The sequence below is a fragment of the Heptranchias perlo genome, chromosome X (assembly GCF_035084215.1).
Source record: "Heptranchias perlo isolate sHepPer1 chromosome X, sHepPer1.hap1, whole genome shotgun sequence".
In the NCBI taxonomy this organism is placed as follows: Eukaryota; Metazoa; Chordata; class Chondrichthyes; order Hexanchiformes; family Hexanchidae; genus Heptranchias; species Heptranchias perlo.
In genome coordinates this window covers 22663898-22687063 of record NC_090370.1, presented here as the reverse complement: position 1 = coordinate 22687063, position 23166 = coordinate 22663898, and the positions used below count along the sequence as shown (strand labels likewise).

The 23166-nt window shown below is 43.2% G+C and overlaps 1 long non-coding RNA gene across 1 annotated transcript; it reads right to left on the bottom strand.

Moving 5' to 3' along the window:
• Positions 1-2461: 2461 nt before the first annotated feature.
• Positions 2462-21828, bottom strand: LOC137307060 (uncharacterized). The gene is made up of 3 exons (XR_010959013.1): positions 21360-21828; positions 8442-8611; positions 2462-3626 (listed from the first exon to the last, which is right to left on the bottom strand). It is a non-coding gene; the product is annotated as an uncharacterized lncRNA (long non-coding RNA).
• Between the last annotated feature and the right edge of the window lie 1338 nt (positions 21829-23166).

The window sequence follows — 23166 nt, the reverse complement described above, 5'->3', positions numbered from 1 at the left end:
CTGTTAAAAGGATTGTTAATGACCCATTGTAAAAGATCACTGAACAGAGGATAGATCACCACAGCAATAAAAACGATTCCAGGACGGCTGGAGGTGCTTTGAACACCTGCCGACTTAATTTGTTTATGTTGTGGACACTGAGACAAAACAAGTGAAGTGCCAATCAATCGTGTGTTGTATTTGTAGGAACCTATTGTTGACAAATCACCGTTCAAAAGGTGTGGTTCTGAGTTGAAAAGATCTTTAAAAGCTGGGCAGAAGTTGAGTGGGGAGAGAAACAGGCCCACCACGACTGCTCCAACCTCACCTTTCACTTCCTGGCAGCACCTCCTCACCTGGAATCACCATGACCACTCGCTACCTCACAGGTTTATAGATTGCCTGTGAAGCAGATGACTACGAGGGAAAGCCACGTTACACAACACCGTTATCCATCAAAATACCCGGAATCTTCCCGGCAAGCTGGACCAACCATCAGTATATAACTTCCGTCATGGTGTTTGTCTAAGATAGACATTTGGGGGTGAAGTTTTTCCCTCCAAGCAGGTTGGGTGGGGGCTGGCGGGAAGGAAAACATAGTGAAAAACGAAAACCAGCCTCCAACCCAGCCACTTCCGGTTTGACGGAGGTGGGCCGAGGGACGGGCGACCAATCCACTCTCGGGTGGTGCGTGGGTCAGTGAAAGCTTTCAAAGAAGCTGTGAGCGTCCATTTTGGACGCTTTATTATTTTTAACCCTTGGGGGCTGGGGTTTTCATTACCTTGTACTGCGGAAGAGGAAGCGAGAAGGCGCGGCTCAGCAAGTAAGGAGGAGCAGGACTGTTTCCTCAACAAGCTTGAACGAATAAAAAAAAAACAAAATTGAATCTGCCTCCACCACCCTTTCAGGCAGTGCATTCCAGATCATAAACACTCGCTGCATAAAAACATTGTGTTCATGTCACCTTTGGTTCCTTTGCCAGTCATCTCCAATCTGTGTCCTCTGGTTCTCGATCTTTCCGCAATGGGCAGAGTTTCTCTCTATATACTCTGTCTGGACACCTCATGATTTTGTACACATCTATGAAATCTCCTCTCAAACTTCTCTGCTCCAAGGAGAACAACCCGAGCTTCTCCAGTTTATCCGCATAACTGAAGTCCCTCATCCCTGGAACCATTTAATAAATCTTTTCCTCCCCTTTCTTAGGCCTTCACATCCTTCCTAAAGTACGGTGCCCAGAATTTGAAACAATGTTCCAGCTGTTGCCGAACCAGTGTTTTTTTAAAGATTCAGAATTTCATAATATCCTCCTTGCTTCTGCACTCTATGCAACTATTTATAAAGCCGAGGATCCAAAATGCTTTTTTAACTGCTTACCCAACCTGCCTTGCCACCTTCAACAACCTAGCACATATACACCCAGGTCTCTCTGTTCCTGCACCCCATTTACAATTGTACCCTTTAGTTTCTATTGCCTCTCCTCGTTCGTCCTACAGTCGTGTAATTTTTTTGCAGTTAATTGCAATATTTCAGGCCTGTGTTACACAATGATCCAAAGATTAGAGAAGTTTCAGGCCTATGTTACATATTGATCCAAAGATTAGAGACGTTTCAGGCCTATGTTATACATTGTGGTCGAGATTAACGATGTTTAAGAATGATGCTGCTCCTTGTTGTAGAGATTAGAGCATTCCGAGGCGCATGTTTCACACTTTTGTAGAGATTATAGATGTTTCAGAATTTAGTGATGATTCAGGACAGTGTTACACGTTGTTACTGTGATTGCATATACCTCAGTAAAAAGTTTACACATTGTTGTCGAGGTGACAGGTGTCCCAGGTGCATGTTATACATTGTTGCAAAGATTACCGATGTTTCATGCTTATGATGCACATTTGGCAAAAATTACAGATGTGTCAAGCCTATGTTACAAATTGTTGTACAGATTGGTGATGTTTCATCCCTTGGTAATAAATTGCTGCAGAGATGAGCAATGTTTTAGGCCTATGTTACACGTTGTTTTAGAGATTAGAGATGTTTTAGTCCTATGTTAGACATTGTTGTAGCAACTGCAGATGATTCAGTCCCTTGGTAAACATTGTTGTAGACATTACAGGTGTTTCAGGCTTATGGTGTACATTGTTGCAAAGATGACTGATGTTTCCGGCCAATGCTGCACATTTTGGCAACAATTAAAGATAAAGGCTTAAGTTACAATTTGTTGTGGAGATTAGAAAATTTTCAGGTCTATTTTATATATTGTGCAAATATTAGAGAATTTCCGGGCCTATGACGTACACTATTGTTGGGATTAGATTTGCTTCACAGCTATTATTACATTGTTGCACAGAATAAAGATTTGTCTCGCTTCGGTAACACATTGTTATTGAGATTAGAGATGTTTCAGGCCTTTTTTATACATTGATGTAACATGATAGATGTTCTAGGCCTAAGTTACAGATTTTTGAATTTATTAGAGATGTTTCAGGCATATGTTACACAGTATTGTATACATTACAGATGTTTCAGGCCTATGTCACACATTGTTGTATACATTAGAGATGATTCAGGCCTGTGCTGCACATTGTTGTATACATTAGAGATGTTTCAGGCCTATGTTACACATTGTTGAAAATATTAGAGATCTTTCAGGCCTATGTTACACATTGTTGTATATATTAGAGATGTTTCAGGCCTATGTTACACATTGTTCTATGCATTAGAGATGTTTCAGGCCTATTTTACACATTGTTCTATACATTAGAGATGTTTCAGGCCGATGTTACACATTGTTCTATACATTAGAGATGTTTCAGGCCTATTTTACACATTGTTCTATACATTCGAGATGTTTCAGGCCTATGTTACACATTGTTCTATACATTAGAGATGTTTCAGGCCTATTTTACACATTGTTGTATACATTAGAGATGTTTCAGGCCTATGTTACACATTGTTCTCTATATTAGAGATGTTTCAGGCCTATTTTACACATTATTCTATACATTAGAGATGTTTCAGGCCTATTTTACACATTATTCTATACATTAGAGATGTTTCAGGCCTATATTACACATTGTTCTATACATTAGAGATGTTTCAGGCCTATGTTACACATTTTTGCAAAGGTGAGAGCTGTTTCGTGCCTGTGCCGGCTCTGTGAAAGACCTATCCAATTAGTCCCATTCCCCTGCTCTTTCCTCATAGCCTTGTATTTTTTCCCTTGAAGTGTTTATCCAATTCCTTTATCAAAGTCACTGTTGAATCTGCTTCGACCAACCTTTGAGGCAGTGCATTCGAGATCATTGCAACTCGCTGTGAAATAAATGTTTCCTCATGACACCTCTGGCTCTTTTGTCGATCACCTTTAATCTGTGTCCTTTGGTTACCGACCCGTTTCCCACTGCAAACAAATTCTCCTTATTTACTCTGTCAAAACCGTTCATGATTTTGAACACCTCCGTCAAATCTCCACTTAACCTTCTCTATTCCAAGGAGAACAACGCAGATTCTCCAGTTTCTCCACATAATTGAAGTCCCTCAACTCTGGCACCATTTTAGTAAATCTCTTCTGCACCTTCTCTAAGGCCTTGTCATTCTTCCAAAGGATTGGTGCCCAGAATTGAACACGATACTCCAGTTGAGGCCTAACCAATGTTTTACAAAGGGTTAGAATGAATTTCTTGCATTTTTACTCTATTCCTCAATTAAGAAAGCCCTGAATCCCATATATTTTTACAGCGTTCTCAACTTGTCCTGCCAATTTCAAAGATGTATGCACATATACCCCCAGATCTCTCTGTTCCTGCACGCCCTTTACAATTGTACTATTTAATTTATATTGCCTCTCCTCATTCTTCCAGCAAATGTAGCACCTCGCTTCTCTGCGTTAAATTGCTCTATCATGGGTCTACTCATTTCACCAGCCTGTGTCTGTCCTCCTGAAGACACTTACAATCATCCTCATTGTTTACCAACTGCAGCTGGCTTGGAGCAGTGTGTCGTGAGGGATCTTGTAACACAAACGAGGAGACACTGCCGATATTGTGCCAGGATGGGTTCCAATGTTGTGGACCGAACGAGTGAAAGATCCAGTGATGGATTCTCACCAGCCCGAGCTCTCCAAGTTCTCACGGAATGAAACCTTTGTTCACGGGAAGATGGATCTGTTTGATTGTAGAGGTCCAATAACCCCCTGACCCTTTATTACTGCTGTCTGAATAATGGGCTGTACTCAGAAATAAAACTCACTGCACTGATTACAGATTCATATCCGTGTCTTGTTTCTCTTTTGGATTATTGTCTCCGAGGATGGGGTGTTCAGGGGTATAGTGAGGCTGGAGAAGATGTGGGAATCGCAGGTAATGGGAAGAGGAGACCACAGCAGGGAATCTCTGAAAGTGCCTGATAACATATTCAGAAAGGTACTGAAATAAGACAGGTGCCCCAGATTGTCAGCAGTCTGACCGTTCGAGGTTCAAAATATCTCACTTGAACGGGTTTGCTCAGGCAGAATTGAAGGAGACTTAATTTGCATCAGGCCCATCAGATTATTTTATCGTTCAGTGAAGAAGGAGCTTTACTCTGTATCTATCCCGTGCTGTACCTGCCCTGGGATTATTTGATGAGACAGTATAGAGGGAGCTTTACTCTGTATCTAACCCGAGATGTACCTGCCCTGGGAGTGTTTCATGGGACAGTGTCGAGGGAGCTTTTCTCGTTATTTAACTCATGCTGTACCTGACCTGGGAGTGTTTGATCGGACAGTTTAGAGGGAGCTTTGCTCTGTATCTAACCAGTGCTGTACTTGCCCTGGGAGTGTTTGATGGGACAGTGTAGAGAGAGTTTTGCCATAATGTAGCGGGACTTTAGTCTCTATCTCACCCGTGCTGTACCTTCACTGGGAGAGTTTGAAGACATTGTGTGGTGGTAGCTTCACACTATATCTAAACCATGTAGACAAATGTAAGACAAATGTAGGTCCCTTACAGTTATAAATGGGGGCTTTTATAATGGAGAACAAAGAAATGGCAGAACAATCAAACACATACTTTGGTTCTGTCTTCACAAAGGAGGAGACAAATAACCTGCCAGAAATGTTAGGGAACCAAGGGTCTAGTGAGAGAGACGAACTGAACGAAACCAGTATTAGTAAAAAAAATGTGCTGGGGAAATTAATGGGGCTGAAGGCTGACAAACGCCGAAGGCCTGATCATCTGCATCCCAGTGTACTAAAGGAAGTAGCCCAGGAAATAATAGATGCATTGGTGATCATATTCCAAAATTCTATAGACTCTGGAACAGTTCCTACAGATTGGAGGGTGGAAAATGCAACCCCACTACTTACAAAGGAGGGAGAGAAAAAATAGGGAATTACAGGCCAGTTAGCCTAACATCAGTAGTGGGGAAAATGCTAGAGTCCATTATAAAATATTTGATAACAGAACACTTGGAGGGCATTAACGGGATTGGACAAAGTCAGCATGGGTTTATGAAAGAAAAATCATGCCTAACAAATCAACTGGAGTTTTTTGAGGATGTGACTAATAGAATATATTGGGGAGAACCATTGGATGTGGTGTATTTGGATTTTCAGAAGGTTTTTGATATGGTCCCACACAAGAGGTTAGTGTGCAAAATTAAAGCACATGGGATTGGGGGGAATATACTGGCATGGATTGAGAAATGGCTGACAGACAGGAAACAGAGAGTAGGAATAAACGGGTCTTTTTCGGGTTGCAAGGCGGTGACTAGTCGGGTACCGCAGGGATCAGTGCTTGGGCCCCAGCTGATTACAATATATATCAATGATTTGGATGAGGGAACTAAATGTAACATTTCCAAGTTTGCAGACGACACAAAGCTGGGGTGGAATGTGAGCTGCGAGTAGGAAGCAAAGAGGCTGCAATGTGATTTAGACAAGTTGGGTGAGTGGGCAAGAACATGGCAAATGCAGTATAACGTGGATAAATGTGAGGTTATCCGCTTTGATTGTAAAAAGAGAAAGGAATATTATTATCTGAATGGTGATAGATTGGGAAAAGGGGAGGTGCAACGAGGCCTGCGTGTCCTTGAACACCAGTCGCTGAAAGCGAGCATTCAGGTGCAGCAAGCAGTTGGGAAGGCGAATGGTATGTTGGCTTTCATTGCAAGAGGATTTGAGTACATGATCAGGGATGTCTTAAAGCAGTTATACAGGGCCTTGGTGAGACCACATCTGGAGCATTGTGTGCAATTTTGGTCTCCTTATTTGAGGAAGGATGTCCTTGCCATGGAGGAAGTGCGACGAAGGTTTACCAGACTGATTCTTGTGATGTCAGGACCGACGTATGAGGAGAGATTGGGTCGACTGGGCCGATATTCACGAGAGTTCAGAAGAATGAGAGGTGATCTCATCGAAACATATAACTAGACAGACTTGATGTAGTGAGGATGTTCCCGATGGCTGAGGAGTCCAGGGGTCACAGTCTCAGGATACGGGGTATGCCATTTAGAACCGAGATGAGGAAAAATGTCTTCACTCAGAAGGTGGTGAACCTGTAGAATTGTCTACCACAGAAGGCACTGGAGGCCAAGTCATTCGATGTGTTCAAGAAAGAGATAGATGTATTTCGCAATGCTAAAGGGATCGAGCGATATGGGGAAAAAGCTGGAACAGGATACTGAGTTAGACGGTCAGCCAGGATCATTTTGAATGGCGGAGCAGGCCCAAAGGGCCGAATGGCCTACTCGTGCTCCTATTTTCTATGTTTCTATGTTTGATGGGACATAGTAGACGGAGATTGACCAGAGACACATATGAAGCTGACAGTATAACTCGGGACTGCTGGATCAACCTGCTCTGTCATCAGTAACTGATTCAAAACAAGTACTAACTGAACATAATTCGATTGGGAAGCAGGGTTAAAATATGTTCCGCCTTCCGTCTCTCTCTCTGCCTCTGCCTGAATCTCTCTGTCCAGTTTGCTCTCACTCTTTTGCTCTTTGACTCATTTTATCTCTCTCCATGTTTCATCTCTTTCTGCCTCTCATCTCTCTGCTTCTGTTTATTTCTCCCTGGCTCTGTCACTCCCCGCCTCGCTCTTTCATTCACCTTTGCTCTGTCTCCCTTTCCTTTCTCTCACTCTCTCTACATTATCTCTTATTTCTCTCTGTCTTGTTGTCTCTCTCACACTTTCTGCCTTTCTCTCATCTCTGTCTCTCGGTCCCTCTTTTTGCCTCACTCTCTTTCCCCCTCATTCCATTTATATCGCCCTTCTCTCTGCTCGTTGCATCATTCTCTCCCTCGCCTTCTCTGCAGCTATCCTCTCTCTCCCCAATTTCTCCACCTGCCTCATTCTCTCTTTCCCACACTCTCTTGTCTCTCTAAGTCTCTCTCTCTCTGCCTATCCCTCCCTCTCTCTGTCTGTCTCTCTTATTTCCCTCTTTCATTGCTTCGTGTCTCTCTGCCACTCCTCCCCCACCTCTCTCGCGCTCTCTCTCTGTCCGTGTCTTCCTTCTAATTTAAGATCCCTGATGTAACAGGACTGTCCCAAACACAAACACTTTCACACTGAGCCCAGCCTATACTCTGAACACATTGCATGGGCTGATCACAGCTGCTGGACCCCTAGTTCTCCAAAGAGCTGCTCAGGATGTGCAAGGCCCACAAGTGGCCTGGAGTCCTGCATGATTTCGCTGTTACTCTGGAGGGAAGTCTGCTTTTGGTTCTAACTTCTATTACACCTCTGCCTCCACATCGCACTTAGCCCCCATTCCTCAATACATTTTATTACCTTCCACCTTCAAGTGACATATCCGCCCTCTTTTTATCCATGAATTCCCATGCCTCGAATTTGCTTCTCTCTGTAAATCTTCAGGGCCTTCTTTTTCCTTATTTGTGTCAGCTTATCTCTGGAACTGAATCTGTTTGGACATTTTCTACATTGATCGGAATTTTTTGAATAAATAACACGCAATACGTGCTATTCTGCTCAGCGCATTACTCTACATAGAGAAACCTCTGGGGAGCAGGAATCAATCCAGTCAACCTTCATTGCAGCCTCTTTCAGGCAAGTTTATCATTCCTTCGGTATGGAGAACAAAACTGTACACAGGACTCCAGATGTGGTCTCACCAGAGCACCATATAATTGCAGCAAGCCCTCCTTACTCTTACACTCCAACCCCCTTGCAATAAAGTCTAATACACCGTTTGCCTTTTAACGTTGGTGCTATCAATCCCGGATTATTCTGTTTCTGTTTAAAAGGGGTGTGTCTGTTTAATCGGGGTGTGCTGTGAGTCCCGGATCATTCTGTAGCTGTGTAATAGGGGTGTGCTGTCAGTCCCGGATCATCATGTGCCTGTTTAAAAGGGGTGTGTTGTCAGTCCCTTATCATTTCGTGGCTGTGACTGTTTAAAAGGATTGTAGTTTCAGTCGCGGGACATTCTGTCCCTGTTTAAAAGGGATGTGCAGTCAATACCGGATTATTCTGTCCCTGTTTACAAGTGCTGTGCTGTCATTCCTGAATCATTCTGTATCTATTTAGAAGAGATGTGCTGTCAGTCCCGTATCATAGAATCAAGTTGCTGTTTGGAGCCTGATCCTGTAGACGGCTCGGTCAAACTGGAGATCACGACCCACTGAGGTGAACTGTGGCATGAAAGAAATTCAATTAATGAAACAAATACTTCAAACAGAAAGTATTGACCCCACACAGAAATACGGAGATCACAGGAGCCTGTAGCAAAGGCAGAGCAGTTATGAAGGGAGATTTAATTTTTCACATAGACTGGGCCATTTCTAGAGTGCATCCAGGACAGTTTGCTGAAACATTATCATGGAGCTGAGAGGTTGTACCCATCAGGAAAGAGAGAACAGGCAGAGGCTCTTTTCTCTAGAAAAGAGAAGACTGATGAGTGACCTGGTGGAAATCTTAAGAAATAATGAAGCCTTTGATAGGGTAGAAAAAGAGAAATGTTTTCACTTGCGGGCGAGAGCAGAACTAAGTGTCATAAACCGAAGATAGTTAATAATGAATCCAATCGGGAATTCGGGAGATACTCCTTGACCCAGAGAGTGGTGAGAATGTGGAACTCGCTTCCACATGAAGTAGTTGAAGCGACTGGCAAAGATGTATTTAAGGGGAAGCAAGATAAACACACGAGGGATAAATGAATATAAGGACATGGTGATAGGGTGAGGTGAAGAAGGGTGGGAGGAGGATCGTGTGGAGCATAAACACCTGCATAGACCTGTTGGGACGAATGGCCTGATTTTGTGCTGTACAGCCTATGTAGAGGGTAAGACAAAGAGAGAGAGAGATAGAGTCGAGGGAGATAGAGAGAGTACAGGGACAGAGAGAGTGGGAGAGAGACACAGAAAGAGAGAGAGAGATAGAGAAAGAGATAGGGTTTGTGGAACAGAAAATCGAGAGAGAGAGAGGAGGGATCAGTAAATAGAGACAGATGATATATTTTGGAAATGCGTGTGAACTGTCGGCCCTTTGGAATGTGTTCACAATGAGGTGTGACGTCAGGTCTCATCGCCACTAATAGCAGAGAAACACTGGTCACTTGTTGCTGCTTTAATGGATTTTTTGCAGGAAGAAAAAGTCGATTAACAAAATAAACAGGGACAAAAAAGAGCAATTTATATCTCAACACCTGTGGGACTGAGAAACTGGATCCCAGCATTACAGAGAGGGGGAATGACTGAGAATGGGGGGAGGCAGTGATCTCTGGGAAAGGTCGAGGCCCCATCCCGGCCTCTATTAGTAGATCTCGGTGCGGGACTCAGACCCATACACAGAGCACGGGACAGTGCAGAGGGAGCTTTACTCTGTATCTAAACCGTGCCCCACCTTCCCTGGGAGTATTTGGGGATATTGTGTAAGTGGAGCTTTAGTCTGTACCAAACCTGTACTGCACCTGCACTGGCAGTGTTTGAAGAGACAGTGCACATGGAGCATTATTCTGTATCTAACCCTATTGCAGCTGCCCTGGAAGCTTTACTCTCTCTCTAACCCATTCTGTACCTGTCCGAGGAAGAGTTTAAACTGAGTTGGTTTGTACATTGCATGCCTCACATTCCAAAGTATTAAGTCCGTGACAGTGTTTACATTGTTCAGACGTATTATTTCAAAACTCTTTCTGTTCACTCCGGAAGGTTCTGTCTCTCACTGGTGTTCGGGCACTCGAGCAGTTCCTTCACAGGTAAGTGTGACTCTTGTATCATGGGGGCCATCATTCCCAGGCCCCACCAAAATGCAGCCACCGAAAGAGTTCATCGTAGACCAGAAACAGAGTGGAGATCACAGTCCAGACAGAGAGAGAGGAGCACACACCCAGACACTTAAAGAACAGATCACAGTCCAGACACTGACAGAGGAGGTCACAGTCCAGACACTGAGAGAGAGGAGATCACGGTCCTGGCACGAAGAGGAATTCACAGTTCAGACAGTGACAGGAGAGATCACAGTCCAAACAGTGAGAGGAATTCACAGTCCAGGCACTGATAAGATAAGATCACAGTCCAGACACTGAGAGATGAGATCACAGTCCAGACACTGAGAGATGAGAGCACAGTCCAGACACTGAGAGAGGTGATCACAATCGAAAGACTGAGAGGAGATCGCAGTCCAGACACTGAGAGAGGTCACAGTCCTGACACTGACGGAGGAGATCACAGTTCAGACACTGAGAGAGTAGATGGTAGTCCAGACACTGGGAGATGAGATCATAGTCCAGACACTGAGAGATGAGATCACAGTCCAGACACTGAGAGAGGAGATAACAGTCCAGACACAGATAGAGTTGATCGTAGCCCAGACACTGAGTGATGAGATCACAGTCCAGACACAGAGAGGTGATCACAGTCGAAAGACTGACAGGACATCACAGTCCCGACACAGAGATCATAGCCCTGACAGTGAGAGAGAGGATCACAGTCCAGACACCGAGGGAGAAGAGATCAAATTCAAGACAGTGAGAGAGGAGATCACAGTCCTGACACGGAGAGGAATTCACAGTTCAGACAGTGAGAGAGGAGATCACAGTCCAGACACTGCGAGAGATTACAGTCCAGACACTGCGAGAGATTACAGTCCAGACACTGACCGAGGTGATCACAGTCCAGACACAGAGAGAGTCGATGGTAGTCCAAACATTGAGAGATGAGGTCACAGTCTAGAAACTGAGAAATGAGATCACAGTCCAGGCACGGAGAGAGGTGATCACAGTCGAAAGACTGAGAGGAGATCACAGTCCAGATACTGAGAATGGTGAACAAAGTCCAGAAACTGAGGGGATATCAAATTCCAGACACTAAGAGAGGAGATGGCAGTCCAGACACTGAGAGAGGAGATGGCACTCCAGACACTGAGAGAGGAGATGGCAGTCCTGCAACTGAAAGAGGAGATCACAGTCCAGACACTGAGAGATGCGATCACAGTCTAGGCACTGAGGGAGGAGATCACAATCCAGACAGTGAGAGAGGAGATCACAATGAGAGAGGAGATCACAGTCCAGAAACAGAGAGAGGAGATCACAGTGCAGACAGAGAGAGAGGAGATCACAGTCCAGGCACTAAGAGATGAGATCACAGTTCAAACACTGAGAGATGAGATCACAGTCCAGACACTGAGGGAGGAGATCACAGTCCAGACAGTGAGAGAGGAGATCACAATGAGAGAGGAGATCACAGTCCAGAAACAGAGAGAGGAGATCACAGTGCAGACAGAGAGAGAGGAGATCACAGTCCAGGCACTAAGAGATGAGATCACAGTTCAAACACTAAGAGATGAGATCACAGTTCAAACACTGAGAGATGAGATCACAGTCCAGACACTGAGGGAGGAGATCACAGTCCAGACATTGAGAGAGGGGATCACAGTCCAGACACTAAGAGAGATCACAGTCCAGACACTGAGAGAGGAGATCACCATCCAGACACTGAGAGATGAAATCACAGTCCAGACACTGAGAGAGAGGATCACAGTCCAGACACTGAGAGAGATCACAGTCCAGACACTGAGAGAGATCACAGTCCAGACACTGCTGGAGGAGATCCCATTCCAGACACTGAGAGAGGAGATCACAGATTAAATTTAACTTCGATCTTTAAAACTTGAAATGAAACTTCAATTCGTTAATGGTTGACAGCAACTGCAAGTCAGTGGCAGTTACCAGTTAACAGTCAATCAGCTGTAAGTGATTTTCAGAATAGGGGCTAATTACTGTGAGTTGGAAGCTGATTGAGCCGTTGTAACTGCAGTTTTCACAATGTATATAAATTAGAATATTATCGACTGAAGCAAAGAGCCCATCGCGAATATGGATGGATCTTGAAAAAAATGCAAACTTGAGAATTTGGTGAGAGTGGGAATTAGGTGTAGAGGGGGAAGGTGTTGCTAATAATGTTTTTAAAAGCGAAAGAAAACAGACTAAAAAGTCATTATCCTCAAATAAATGTCGACTAAGATAGGGCAGAGCAGGTTGTGTGTCTGGACTGCAGTATGTGGGAGTTTGTGGACAGCGAGAATATCCCGAGCGAAGAAATCTGCAGTAGATGTTTCCGCCTCGAATCTCGACAGCTTAGAATCTTTGAGCTGGAGACATGACACACAGAAGGGAGGTGGAGAAGTGTCTGGACAATTTGTTCCAGACCTCGGTCACACCTCGTGGAGAGGTACAAGATCAGAATGGGTTTGGTGTGACTGATAGTATACAGAGTAAGTGGAACCCATGTGAGCAAAAGGACGAAGATCCACGGAATCTGATCCTATCCAACAGGTACAATTTACCTGCTACCTGTGGTACCCTGGAGCAGGAGGCTGTCCAAAAGGAGGAGGAGGAGGAGTGTTACCTGGTAGTTGTAGGGAATTCAATAATTATAGAATCATAGAATCATAGAAGTTACAACATGGAAACAGGCCCTTCGGCCCAACATGTCCATGTCGCCCAGTTTATACCACTAAGCTAGTCCCAATTGCCTGCACTTGGCCCATATCCCTCCATACCCATCTTACCCATGTAACTGTCCAAATGCTTTTTAAAAGACAAAATTGTACCCGCCTCTACTACTGCCTCTGGCAGCTCGTTCCAGACACTCACCACCCTTTGAGTGAAAAAATTGCCCCTCTGGACCCTTTTGTATCTCTCCCCTCTCACGTTAAATCTATGCCCCCTCGTTATAGACTCCCCTACCTTTGGGAAAAGATTTTGACTATCGACCTTATCTATGCCCCTCATTATTTTATAGACTTCGATAAGATCACCCCTTAACCTCCTACTCTCCAGGGAAAAAAGTCCCAGTCTGTCTAACCTCTCCCTGTAAGTCAAACCATCAAGTCCCGGTAGCATCCTAGTAAATCTTTTCTGCACTCTTTCTCGTTTAATAATATCCTTTCTATAATAGGGTGACCAGAACTGTACACAGTACTCCAAGTGTGGCCTCACCAATGCCCTGTACAATTATGGGGAGATAGAGCATCCTTTGTAAGCACGATCGAGAGTCCCATACAGAATGTTGCCTACCTGGTGCCAGGGGGAGGGAAATCTCAAACCGGCTTGAAAGGATATTCGAGACGGACGGGGAAGATCCAGTCGTTGTGGCCCATGTTATGACCAACCATATAGGAAAGAGTAGACGACAGGTCGTGTTCAGAGCGTAACAGGAGCGATTTTTTTAAAAGTCTCTCATTGGTATAATCTCTGGATTATTCCTGAGCCACGTGCAAATTGTCGTTGGGATGAGAAGATTAACGGAGGTGAAGACGTGGCTGAAGGAGTGGTGTGGGAAGGAGGGGTTCCATTTCATGGGACACTGGCACCAGTACTGGGACAGCAAGGAAATGTACCGTTGGGAGGCTACAATTGGGAGGTAGGGCTTTGTTGGAAAAGTAATATGAATAACAATAATAAAACAAAAAGGAAGAGAGTAGAGTGATTGTCAGGTAAAGGGAAAACTGAAAGATGTAAAATAATTAAATCAGGAGAGAGAAATAAGGAATGTGTGAGAAATACAATATTACAATATGGATAGGGTGTGTGGCCCAAATAAGCGTCCTTCAAACAAACGCATGGAGTATAAGGAACACATTGAATGAAATGCAGGCACAAATTCAACCTACAGGGTACAACATGGCAGCCATTACTGAGGCATGGCTGCACAACGGTCAGGACTGGGAACTGAATATACCAGGTTGTAAGTCGAAAGGAAGGATAGGGAAACTGGTGGATGGGGAGGAGTAGCCTTAATGATTAAAGATGCAATTGCTTCAATGATAAGAGCGGATATAACGAGAGGTAAGCAGACAGTGAAAACTTTATGGGTAGAATTAGGAAATAGAAAATGATTTAACACTGTCGTGGGAGTTGTGCATGGGCCCCCTTGTAGAAGCTGTGAAGTTGCAGAATGTATAAATGCAGAGATTAGACAAGCATGTAGCAAAGGCTGAGTGGTTTTAATGGGGAATAGATTTCAACTTACATATAGATTAGGATAAACAGACGAGCTCATGTCAGAAAGGTAATTAATTTCTTGAGTGTGTTCAGGAAAGCTTTCTGCAACAATGAGTCCGAGGGCCAACAAGGGGGCAGGCCATATTAGATTTAACAATGGGTAATGAGCCAGATTTAGTTAATGTCCTAACGGTGCATGAACATTTATCTAAATTAGAAAATTGCACATGTCACTCCACTATTTAAGAAAGGTGACAGAAGGAAAACAGGGAATTGTAGACTAATTAGCCAAACATCTGGTTTCGAGAAATTACCAGAGTCTATAATTAAGGATAGTGACTGAACACCTTGAACATTTTCAGCTGATCAGTAAGAGCCAGCATGGATTTTGTTTTGAAGAGGTGAATAAAATGGTGGAGCGGGGATTGTCTATGGGTGTTGTTAGTATCGACTTCCAAAAGGCATTCGATAAAGTCCCTCAGAAGAGGCTGTTAGCTAAAGTTGAAGCTCTTGGAACTGAGGGGAATTTATTGATCTGGTTTGGAATTTGCAGAGCGGCAGAAGACATTGGGCCAGTAATCGCTGCGAGCGGCGAGGCAACGCTCACCACAGCTCCTGCGAATTAAATTCACAAAAATACTTACTGTAGGCTCTGGGGCGATGAATTGCTTGAATTTGAACTTTACAAAAATTGTGCACTATCAACCCAGCCTCTGAGCAACTTGATTTGCTGCGCAGCTGGAAAGGTGTGTGAGGAGAAGACACGACCACAAAATCGGTAAGGACGAGAGTCCCGCCCACAGAATCAGTCTGCATTGCTCAAACAAGCAAGCAGACTTCATTCCTTTAAAGTTAGCATTCTGTATGTCATTGTAAATAAAAACAATAATAATAAAAAGCCAAATAAATAATTGAATTAAATTAAAGAGACAGAAGGGAAAAGTTAAAAAATAATATTGTAATTTTAATTATTTTTCAATCACCAAAAACTAATTAAATAAGGAATGATATGAGAGTCCCCATTTTTAAAAGTTAATCTTTACTTGTATGGCAGTCATTAAAAAATACCGAGCTGTTAAAATTCAGTTTGGACCTTTTATTTAGTAGAATGATACCTGGCCTTCAAGGGTTAAATTATGACGAGAGATTACACAAACTCGGGTTGTATTCTCTGGAATTTAGAAGACGAAGGGGTGATTGCATCGAAGTTTTCAAAATATTAACGGGAACTGAGAGGGTAGATGGAGAGAAACTACGTCCACTGGTTGGGGAATCTAGGACTCGGGGTCATAGCCTAAAAAATAGAGCCAGAACTTTCAGGAGTGAAGTTAGGGAACAGTTCTACACGCAAAGAGTGGTAGATGTTCGGAACTCTGCCGCAAACAGCAGTTAATGCGAGATCAATTGTTAATTTTAAGTCTGAGGTTGATATATTTTTGTTAACCCTGTATTCAGGGATTATGGGGTTAAGGTGGGTATGTGAAATTCGGTCAGAGATCCGCCATGATCCCATTGAATGGCGGAACAGGCTCGAGGGGCTGAATGGCCGACTCCTGTTCCTGTGTTCCTGGTCAATGTCATCACCGAACACAACCACCAGCAGTGATGGAGCAGAGAGATCGAGAACGAGGCAAGAGAAAGATGCACAGACAAAAAAAGGGTGAGAAATGGGAAGGGGGAGGGAGAGAGAAAAATAAAGACAGATTCAGATAGTTGGGGAAAGTAAACGAGAGAGACAGACAGGGGACAAAGAGAGAGACAAACAGAGAGGAGAGAGCAAGAGATAGAGAGAAATAGGGGAGACAGAAAGAGAGAAAGGCAGAGAGAGAGAGACGGGGATGGAGGGAGAGATAACTGATGGAAAGAGAGAGAGCCTGAAAGAGCAACGGAGAGGAGGACGGAGAGAGAGACAGAGATGGGGGGAGAGAAAGAGATGGAGAGGGAGACAGAGAGACAGTGATAGAGAGGCAGAGAATCAGTCGGGAGAGAGAGACAGAGAGAGAGTTAGAGACACAGAGATGGTGAGGGAGAAAGAATGAAAGACACAAGAACATAAGAACATCAGAAATAGGAGCAGGAGTAGGCCAATCGGCCCCTCGAGCCTGCTCCGCCATTCAATAAGATCATGGCTGATCTGATCCTAACCTCAAATCTAAATTCATGTCCAATTTCCTGCCCGCTCGCCGTCACCCCTAATTCCCTTTACTTCTGGGAAACTGTCCATTTCTGTTTTGAATTTATTTAATGATGTAGCTTCCACAGCCTCCTGGGGCAGCAAATTCCACAGACCGACCACCCTCTGAGTGAAGAAGTTTCTCCTCATCTCAGTTTTGAAAGAGCAGCCCCTTATTCTAAGATTATGCCCCCTCGTTCTGGTTTCACCCATCTTTGGGAACATCCTTACCGCATCCACCCGATCAAGCCCCTTCACAATCTTATATGTTTCAATAAGATCGCCTCTCATTCTTCTGAACTCCAATGAGTAGAGTCCCAATCTACTCAACCTCTCCTCATATGTCCACCCCCTCATCCCCTTGATTAACCGAGTGAACCTTCTTTGTACTGCCTCGAGAGCAAGTATGTATTTTCTTCAGTATGGAGACCAAAACTGTATGCAGTATTCCAGGTGCGGTCTCACCAATACCTTATATAACTGCAGCAATACCTCCCTGTTTTTATATTCCATCCCCCGAGCAATCAACGCCAACATTCCGTTGGCCTTCTTGATCACCTGCTGCACCTGCAAACTGACTTTTTGATTTTCTTGCACTAGGACCCCCAGATCCCTTTGTACTGCAGTACGTTCCAGTTTCTCGCCATTAAGATAATAACTTGCTCTCCGATTTTTTCCTGCCAAAGAGCATAACCTCACATTTTCCAATATTGTATTGCATCTGCCAAATCTCCGCCCACTCACCCAGCCTGTCTCTATCCCCTTGTAGGTTTTTTATGTCCTCCTCACTCTCTTAACAGAGGGAGAAACAGACAGACAGACAGACAGACAAAGGGCGGAGGGAGGAAGCGAGAGAGAGAGAGAGAGACGGGGATAGGTCAGAGAAGGAGAGTGGAGACGGAGACTTAAGAAGGAGAGTATAGAAGGAGAGTGGAGAAGGAGAGACAAATTTGAGGGAGTGAGACAGGGAGAGAGACACAGAGAGAGGGAGAATGAGTACATGGAGAGCGACAGAGAGACAGACAGACCGTAAGGGTCAGAATAATAGAGAGAAATAGTGGGCGTGAGGGAGAAAAAAAGACAGTCAGAGGGAGAAACAGACTGATAAAGAGAGAGAAACAGGGGAGACAGAGAAACAAGGAAGATGGAGAGGGAGAGAGGGGAATGAATCTAAGAGTGTAGAGGGAAGGAGATAGGGAGGGAGAGCGAGTAGAGACATAGAGAGAAGAGTAGAGGCAGAGAGACGGGGAAAGGAAGAGAGAGAGAAAGAGAGTAGAGGATGAGTGACCGGGAATGAGAGCGAATCAGAGGAAGTCAGTGGGAGAGGGTCAGAGGCAGACAAAGGGACTGATTTGGAGAGTATAAGGAGAGAGACAGAGGGAGGGACAGATAGGGAGAGTGAGACGGGGATGGGTCAGAGGGCGGGAGACAGAGACAGAGAAAGAGGGACAGAGAGATGGGGATGGGTCAGAGAATATAGTGGCAGAGATTGTCGTGGCACAGAGTGTAGTGGCACAGAGTGTAGTGGCACAGAGTGTAGTGGCAGAGGCCAAGAGAAAGAGTAAAGGGGAAGAGTGAAAGTGAAGGTGAGATATAGAGAAAGGGAGAGAGTTAGTGAATGAGAGAGGTGGAGAGTAGAGGTGGAGGGGGAGAGAGATGGAGAATAGAGGGGGAGAATGAAAGGGAGATTGAAGAACGAAAGAGGGAGACACAGTGTCGAGGGAGGGAGACACGGAGAGGGAGAATGAGGAGGGGGAGGGTGGAAGAGAGCCAGACAGAGAGACTGTGAGTGTCCGTATATTACAGACAGAGAAATAGTGGGTGTGAGAGAGAAAGAAAGGATGCTCCTACCTGTTGGTAATTTCTGTAATTACTTTTCATATAATGATTAGTGATGGACCCTCCTACCTCTTGGTAATTTCAGTGGTTACTTTTTATTCAAAGATTAATGATGAAACCTCCTCGCTGTTTGCAATTCAGCAGTTACTTTAAAAAAAAATATTGATGGACCCTCCAATCTGTTGGTGATTTGAATGGTTACTTTTTATATAAAGATTAGTGATGGACCCATTTGCCTGTTGGTAATTTCTGTAGTTACTTTTTATACAAAGATTAGTGTGGACTCTCCTACCGGTTCGAAATTTGTGTAGTTACTTTTTATATGAAGATTAGTGATGGACACTCCTCCCCATTGGTAATTTCAGTAGTTACTTTTTATATAAAGATTAGTGATGGCCCCAACATACCTGGTGGTAATTTGGGTAGTTACTTTTGAGACAAAGAATAGTTTTCGACCCTCCCATCTGTTGGTAATTTCATTAGTTTATTTTAAAATAAAGATTAGTGACGGACACTCCAACCTGTTGGTAATTTCTGTCGTTACTTTTCGTAAAAAAAGAGCGATTGTCCCTCCGATCTGTTTGTAATTCGGTAGTTACCTTTTATATAAAGATTAGTGATGCACAGTCCAACTTGTTGGTAATTTCAGCAGTTACTTTTTAAAAAAGATTAGTGATGGACCCTGCAACTTGTTGGAAATTTCAGTAATTACTTTTTGTATAAATATTTGTATGGACTCTTCTACCTCTTGGTAATTTCAGTAGTTACTTTTTATTTAAAGATTAATGATGAACCCTCCTTGCTGTTTGCAATTCAGTAGTTACTTTTAAAAAAAAAATCAGGAGTTACTTTTTACATAAAGATTACTGATGGACCCTCCTACCTGTTGGTAATTTCAGGAGTTACTTTTTACAGAAAGATTAGTGATGGACCCTCCGACCTGTTGGTAATTTCAGTAATTACTTTTCATATAAAGTTTCGTGATGGACCCTCCTACCTCTTGACAATTTCAGGAGTTACTTTTTATATAAAGATTACTGATGGATCCATCTAGCTGTTTGTAATTTCAGTAATTACTTTTCATATAAAGTTTCGTGATGGACCCTCCTATCTGTTTGTACTTTCTGTAGTTACTTTTTGTAAAAAAAATATTGTTGTACCTTCCTACCTGTTGATAATTCAATAGTTACATTTTATGTTAATATTAGTGATGGACACTCCTCCCTCTTGGTAATTTCAGTAGTTACTTTATATATAAAGATGAGTGATGGACCCTTCTACCTGTTGGTAATTCAGTAGTTACTTTCTTTATAAAGATGAGTGATGGACAAGCCTCCCTGTTGGTAATTTCAGTAATTACTTTTTATATAAAGATTCGTGATGGACTCTCCTACCTGTTTCTAATTCAGTGGTTACATTTCATATAAAGATTAGTGATGGACAATCCTCCCTGTTGGTATTTTCAGTAGTTACTTTTTATGTAATGATTAGTGCTAGACGCTCCTACCTGTTTGTAATTCAGTTGTTACTTTTTATATAAAGATTAGTGATGGACCCTCCTACCTTTTGGTAATTTAAGTAGTTCCTTTTTATTTAAATTTTAGTGATGGACCCACCAATCTGTTGGGAATATGAATGGTTACTTTTTATATAAAGTTTAATGATGGACCAAAGTACCTTTTTGGTAATTTGAGTTGTTACATTTTTATAAAGATTAATGATGGACCCTCCGACCTGTTGGTAATTTGAGTTGTTACTTTTATATAAAGATTAGTGATGGACCCTCCTACCTTTTTGGTAATTTGAGTTGTAACATTTTTATAAAGATTAGTGATGGACCCTCCTACCTTTTTTGAAGTCAGTAGTTACGTTTTACATAAAGATTAGTGATTTGCCCTTTTACCTGTTGGTAATTTCAGTAATTACTTTTCATATAAAGATTAGTGATGGGCCCTCCTACCTGTTGGTAATTTCATTTTTCACTTTTTATATAAAGATTAGTGATGGACCGTCCGACCTGTTGGTAATTTCAGTAGTTACATTTTATATAAAGATTAGTGATGGACCGTCCGACCTGTTGGGAATTTCAGTCGTTACTTTTTATCTAAAGATTAGTGCTGGACCCTCCCACCTGTTGGTAATTTCAGGATTAACTTTTGATATAAAAATTTGTGATAGACCCTCCTTGCTGTTTGTAATTCAATAGTAATTTTTATTTACATTTTATTGATGGCACCCTCCTACCTGTTCGTAATTCAGTATTTACTTTTTATATAAAGATTAGTGATGGACACTCCTCACTGTTGGTAATTTCAGTAGTCACTTTTTATATAAAGATTATTGATGGACCCTCCTCCCTGTTGGTAATTATAATAGGCCGATTTTCCAGGTACGCGGCGGAGATCAATAATCGGACATTGCGAATGTGTTAACCCTTCACTGAGCTGAACTGTGTGTTCGATCAGTCTTTGATCAGTTAAATAAAAGTGTACCGGGCAGAAAACGGTTCAGTGAGTAAAAAGAGCCAGTGTCAAAGTTATAAATAAATGCATATACAGTGAGAAAGGCCAGTTTCCCACCCCTGTTTACTGAATATCAAATTCTAACATGGGGAGGAGGGACCGCTGGACTCAGATGGTGTAAATCTACAGATTTTGTGTTCCTGCTTTCTGTTCTGTAACCGCTTTAAAATGTGTCTGTGGGGAGATTGGTGGGGTCCATGAAGGGATAAGCCCTGAAATTCCCGGTGTAACAGAGCCGGCCTTCAGTCAGTGTCTGAGCGAACAATGAGTGAATTGTTCCATCCGCGAGGAATGGAGAGCTCCCTCCGCCGGGGAACATATCTGACCGCGGGAAGTCGGCTTTAGAAAAGAGGAAGAGGCAGAAAAGGTTGATCACAAACATATTGACACTACATTAATCTGACCTTGATCCCGCAAGGATTGTCCGCCTCTCAATGTCCGTGAAGATTTTACAAATTGTATCCTTGTGATTTCATTACAACCAATCGAGGAAAAGTTCCTTGCTTTATTTTAGCAGTTCACAACTTGGGAATTTGATCTGATGCATGTTGTGAGATTCAGAGCTCCGCTCCCTGTGAAAGCTGCTGCCAGACATCAGGATGGATTTCAACGCAAACATTCCTCATTTGTTTCAGAACAGGGAGCGGCCTTTCTGGTGGAATCTAATCGAACCGGGTTGACAATTCGCTGCCACGACAGCTGTGAACAAAGTCGATTATAAATTTTACGTTTCCTCTTCTTGTTCCAAGGAAGTTCAGTAAAACAGATACTTGGTTAGAAATAACTTGTTAAATTTGCATCAGGAACATTGATTGCTAAAAGTCCCATCGATTTCCCGATGTTTGCGCTTTCAACCCTGGGGCCAAGAGCCAGTGTTTCGTCAGTGAGCTGAGGAGGGGCTGTTTCTGTAAGTGAGGACATTAACCATTTAACCGCCGAATTAAACTATCGCTGGGCATCAATCACCTCAGTCACTGGGGGAATGAGGACTGACTTTCCACAGTTACATTTATCACAGTAAATATTCAGCAGATAAACCAGTTACATTGTTAAATCCGGAAAGGACCATTTCCGTGCTGTGATCGGTATAAAGTTTGGATTTCCCTCATTTTGAGCGGGTTCACAGACTGTAATAAATAGCCCCTCCCCGGGATGGAAGTGCCCGAAGAGAGGAAGTGTTTGAGGACAGATTGTGGTGATAATTCCGAGGGACGGATTGTTGTGATCAATCCCAGGGACAGATTGCTATGATAATTCCGAGGGACGGATTGTTGTGATCAATCCCAGGGACAGATTGTGGTGATAATTCCGAGAGACGGATTGTTGTGATCAATCCCAGGGACAGATTGTGGTGATAATTCCGAGGGACGGATTGTTGTGATCAATCCCTACTAAAATATAATACCTCACACTCATTAGATACAGAGAAGGAATTTCCTGTCATGGACGAGTCCAGAACAAGGGTCAAAATATTAAGATTGGCCTTAGGCCGTTCAGGAGTGAAATGTGGACGGACTTTTTTGCACAAAGTTTACTGTAAATGTGGAATTCCCTCCCCCAATAGGTTGTGAGTTCTGGCTCAACTGAAATTTTGAAGACTGATAGCTGCAGCTTTTCTTAGGTGAGCGTATCACGCGAAATGGATCAAGGGCAGGTAAATAGAATTCAGGTACAGAGCAGCCATGATCTAATTAAATGGGAGGACAGATTCGAGAGGCTGAATGGCCTACTCCTGTTCCGATGTTCCAATATTTAATCATGTGCTGGACTATGAATTCCGGAATTTGGTGAATGTGAAGGTTAACCGGAGTTTCTGTGCAATGACTTCAGCACTGGAGGGTTTGTACGTTCCCCTTAAATATCATATTAGGTACAGCACAGGAGTCCTTTCGGCCCATGATACCTGTGCTGGCTCTTTGAAAGAGCTATCCAATTAGTTCCTTTCCCCTGTTCTTTCCACATATCGCTGTAAATCTTTCCTTCAAAATTTTAATCCAATTCCCCTTTGAAAGTTACTCTTGAATCTCTCTTTTTGCCAGTCTAAGTCCCCCCTTTTTTAAAGATCTCCTCTGTTCTTTCTGTATTCAGCCTGGTTCTCTACTGTATTATGAACCTTACACACGTCATAAGCCTCAATTTTCTGTTTCATTTTAATCTCTATCTCTTTACTCATCCAGGGAGCTCCAGCTTTGGGTGCCCTTCCTTTCCCCC